This window comes from Pelodiscus sinensis, chromosome 6 (genome assembly GCF_052426305.1).
Source record: "Pelodiscus sinensis isolate ZL-2025 chromosome 6, ASM5242630v1, whole genome shotgun sequence".
Classification (NCBI taxonomy): Eukaryota; Metazoa; Chordata; order Testudines; family Trionychidae; genus Pelodiscus; species Pelodiscus sinensis.
The window spans coordinates 19444431-19449381 of record NC_143057.1 but is presented as its reverse complement, the minus strand read 5'-3'; the positions used below and the strand labels follow the sequence as shown (position 1 = coordinate 19449381).

Sequence of the window (4951 nt, the reverse complement as noted above, 5' to 3'; positions counted from 1 at the left end):
GCATTAGTGTACAAACACTTCAGATAACCAGTTGATTGCCCTATCTTCTCCATTCGAAAAAGGGGTCCTCCTTTCTTGCTCCTTCCTCTCTGCATTTCTTCCCGGTATCCGACTTTCCCACTCCCCTCAGGGTTTTGGTCACCGTCCCCCGACGAACCTAGTTTAAAGCCCTCCTCACTAGGTTTGCAAGCCTGCCCGCGAAGATGCTCCTTCCTCTCTTCGTTAGGTGGATCCCATCTCTTCCTAACAATCCTTGTGCCCGGAACAGAGTCCCACGGTTGAAGAAACCAAAGCCCTCTCTGCGACACCACCTGCGCAACCACGCATTTACGTCCTCATTTCGACGATCCCTGGCCAGTCCTTTCCCTTCAACAGGGAGGATGGACGAGAACACTACTTGCGCTCCGAATTCTTTGATGCTTTTTCCCAGTGCTACATAATTCGCAGTAACCCGCTCAAGGCCATTCTTGGCCATTTCATTAGTTCCCACATGGAGAAGGAGGAAGGGGTAGCGATCTGAAGGTTTGATCAGCTTGGTAAGCGTCTTAGTGACATCCTGAATGTGAGCTCCCAGTAAACAGCACATCTCTCGAGATTCCAGATCTGGACGGCAGAGGGATGGCTCAGTCCCTCTTAGGAGGGAGTCCCCGACCACCACCACCCGTCGTTTTCTTTTGGGGGTGGTGCCCGTGGAACCCCCATCCCATGGCTGCTTCTCATTATGTGGGAGGTATTGTCAAAGTGCTCAACTGAATTTTACTCTTGGTGTGTCCCCCTCCCCCTTTTCTAATGAAAGTCTCACGGAATGATTGGGAATAGTCGCCTTCCTCCACAGTGCCAAATAGGTGTTTGCGGAGGTTACACTTTTTCAGAAGAATTCAGTATTTTTTCCTGGGCAGAAATGTTGACTGATGTACTAAATTTCTAAAGGGAAATGTGGATAATGCTGGCCTACTCTCTCGTATCTGATGTTTGATAAAAGGCCTATTCCTGCTCTCATAATTAACGTAGAATTTTGTTCGTGATGTAGGTCCAAGAATGAATATAGTCTGAGCACAAACGAAGTAATGGGAGAGTTTTGTGATCAAGGCCTGCTTATCATAAAGATGTCTTAGATTCTATGTCCTCGTGGACCTCTTCAGCACCTGGGACTTTTGTGTTTTAGATCAATGTCTCTGAATGTAAGTATTTTCTCTGTCAAGTATTCCCTCCTTGAGCATTTTACTTTCCATTTCCTTTTCATTTAAGGAAGTGAACAATGAGAAAAATGAAACCAAAAAGAGTACTCTTTCAAATATTCATGAAATCCTAAATGTATTTCCTTAGGCTTCCCCTTTTCACATGAGATTAATAAAAGGTACAGGGAAAGAAGAGTATGATGAGGAACAGGTGTCATACAACTGTGAGAGATTAGTATAGGGAGGGGCATGTCTGTCTATTCCCAACCGTCTGTAGCTTGCACTATTAGGTAGGAATGTCTGCTCTAGAAGGAAGGTTATGGATGCATTGAAGGGGCAACAGTGAACTCGGGAAGTCGGGGTAGGCCGGGAGCAAACTATTGCAAAGCTTCTTTTTGGTTAGAATCTTCGGATAGCAGAGATGTGTAAAGTTGCTATTTCTTCACTCTGCCAACAGATGGAAAACTTTCCCTGTCTGGTGTGGCACTCAAAAGCATAGAACCCTGCTGTGATCTAGCTGTCTTCTTCCTTCATTCCAAGTTTTCAGCGCGAGTAGTCGTGTAGGGACCTCTGAAAAATTGATAAGGCAAGGCAAGTATTCCTGTGGGGATTGGAGCCAGGCAATTACTGTCAATATGCTTTTTAGTAGTTAAATACCTGCACTGTCATTGTTCATTAAAAGTGCTCTCACATGGATGGAAATTGGGTAAATATTGCATATCAGCAGAACCGACGTAAATGGGGCCTGTGTGTTGTGTAGTCTGCCCTTAATCTTTGAATTCATGCCCGTCGGTGAGAAAGAAGCTATCTGTATATATTTGCATATATATTTGCATGTGTATGCAACCTCACGTAAGGTGTGGACCTTGGCATGTGCTCATAGTATCACTGCAGCCCCTGGGGCTCTAAAGTTGAGCAGTTATCGTCTGTACGGTTATCGTTTGGTTCAATAGCTTTCAGCATCCATGCTCTTAGAGTTGTTCCAACCCTCCTGAATTGCTGTTACCATGCAGATATACTGAACATGATGATTTGGCTCACCCACATCACTCTGTGTTTACTGGGTTACCTTAACCTCTGTTAGCAGTCATACTATTTATTCCCTCTCTCTCCTCAACATCTTCCCCTGGGCTTCACTCTGGTGGATATATTGGAGAAAGTCCAGCGGAAGGCAGCGATGAGGGGGCTGGAACACATGACTTAGGAGGAGAGGCTGAGGGATTTAAGCATATTTAGTGTACAGAAGAGAAGAGTGAGGGGGGATTTGCTAGCAGCCTTTAGTGACCTGAAGGGAGGTTCCAAAGAGGATGGACAGAGAGGCTGTCCTCAGTATGGACAGATGGCAGAACAAGGAGCAATGGTCTCAGGTTGCAGCGGGGGGAGGTTTAGGTTGGATATTTAAAAACCCTATTTCACTAGGAGGGTGGTAAAGCCGTGGAATGGGTTACCTAGGGAGGTGGTGGAATCCCCATCCCCAGAGGTTTTTAGGTCCCAGATTGACGAATCCCTGGCTGGGATGATTTAGTTGGGGTTGGTCCTGCTTTGGGCAGGAGGTTGGACTCGATGACCTCCTGAGGTCTGTTCCAGCCCTTAGATAGTATTCTACGATAAGATTTTTATGAGGCTTTTGCTTTTTAATATAAATACATATAACCAGAGCTCGACAAACAGTGTAATCTACTGGCCCATGGCACTGCAGTAAGCTCATGCGCAGCACAGTCTGCGTATGAGCAGCGTACCGAACCGCACAGTTGGCGAGCAGGGCTTACCACCGCTTGGTGAGCCCTGCATATAACTACTGCTGTAGGTTGCTATTTTTCATAAATAAATATTTATTAATAAATATTATCAAATACATCTGAAAAAGACACATAAAAGTACAAAATAAATAGTATTAATAAATAAAAATAGAACACTGAAATACTGTAACAAATCTAACAAGTCTGAAAATATTTCATAGTGCAGGAAAAACATATATATAACATATATATTAACAGTACTACTGTCTTCATTATAAATGGCCCAGAATATTGTATCGATACCTAACCAACTAACTAACTACATAAATAAATAAATAAATAAAATAATTGCTTTGTGTATTCTTTCAGAGAAATAGGCTGTTAGAGGTTACAGGTTCAGAGGTTTAGCTCAATGGAAATTCTGAGCGTAACATCAATGATTAGGAAATTGTAAAGTTTTTCTCCTTTGGTTTAAATACTTTGTAGTCCTCTGCCATATTTTCAGCGCTATCTTTGTTTTTCTTTTACATGTTCTCCTATAAGTGAATCCACCGATGGCAAGTAGCATATGAACAGTGCAAGTGGAGTTTTTTTGGTGTTCCTCCCTTGTATAATGCACGGATTGATAAGAGTCTGGAAAGGAACTGGCTTGGAGGATCAATTAAGAGGTGAAGGACTCCAGTGGTGCTGCAGTGTCATTCAGCTGTCTTCAGAACATCTTTGCTTCCAACATCACACTCTGAAAAGAAAAAGGGGGATGGATTAAATAATGCAGAGGTTGAAATGCCAAATATAGTCCATAGTCCTCATTGCAATCTTGTCTTATTCGGCCGTTACTCAAGCGGGCTTCTCCTTGTTCCTTTCCCCAACTAAGACAGTTACCGGGGAAAGGTGTATTTGGTACAGGGAGTTACTACTCCTGAGGTTTTTTCATTAGTTGTCGGTAATGATATATCTGTATATTTTTCACGTGGCATTTGTAGGTGTGGCAAGCAACTACCAAACTACAAGCTGCTCTAAAAGAGTATTATTACATGAGCTTGAATAATCTGTATAGGTAACATTTCAATGGGAGAAAGATTGGGCTACATGTAATAGGAGTTGTAAAGCTATCAGCCAGCTCTGTCCAGCTCTTTTCTTCCAACAATATTACTTGCATTATTTTCTAGAAAAAAACCTGGATATATCTAGTACCTTAATTTTCAAGTCTCTTTGTTAGTATGTTGAGAACGAGAAAACATCTGGATACTTCCAAGCGGATGATCTCCCAGGCACAGCGGCTGTATTGTTTTTCTTTCAGGAAATGGCGTACTGTCTGGAAGTACCTCCTCAGCTTCAGCCTGGTGTGCAGGAGGCTCTCATTTCCTGGGTAGGTTGTTTCCTTTTCCACCTCGGCACTCAAACACACCTCCAGCTTCTCAATCTGCTGGTGGAGTCCATTTTGGAATTCCTTTATGGAAGTCCCATCCCAGGCAGCGTGGGTGAGATTCTTGCTGAAGATCTGGAAGAGCTCTTGGAGGATCTGCTGGATGGCTGCCTTGGCGTTCTCTTGCTGGGCCAGTCGGACCTTGAGGATATCTGTGGCCTTGAAAGCTGACCTTTCATTTAGGCATTGGAAGGGAAAGGGTCCACCCATTTTCTCCAGGTGCTCTAAACTCTTGCTGTTCATTTTGCTTTGTAGAACATGAATCCTGTTACAATCCAGACATGAGGTTTCACTGGAAAGGAGCAGCATAAGGGAAAACGGCAGCAAACTCCTTCTGATCATCATAATGTCTCGGATTCTTTGTCTTTGTGGACAACTTGAGCAAGTGGTCCTTGTTCAAGCTCTTTTGTAGACTTTTGTGTTTTAGAGCCATGTCTCTGAATTTAAGTATTTTGCAGGAGAGGGCTTTTGTTTTCTGTTTCTTTAGTTTTCCCTTTTCACTTTCTTTCCTTTTATGTAATCGAAGTTAGCAAACCATTAGAGGAAGAAAACCATTTTTACTATTCAAAATAACCTCTTAATTATTTGTAGTTTCCCCCAAATAGATA

General features: G+C 43.0%; 1 pseudogene; it reads right to left on the bottom strand.

The window, feature by feature from the left end:
* Positions 1–4112: 4112 nt before the first annotated feature.
* On the bottom strand, positions 4113–4688 carry LOC142830038 (interferon beta pseudogene; annotated as a pseudogene).
* Positions 4689–4951: the final 263 nt, after the last annotated feature.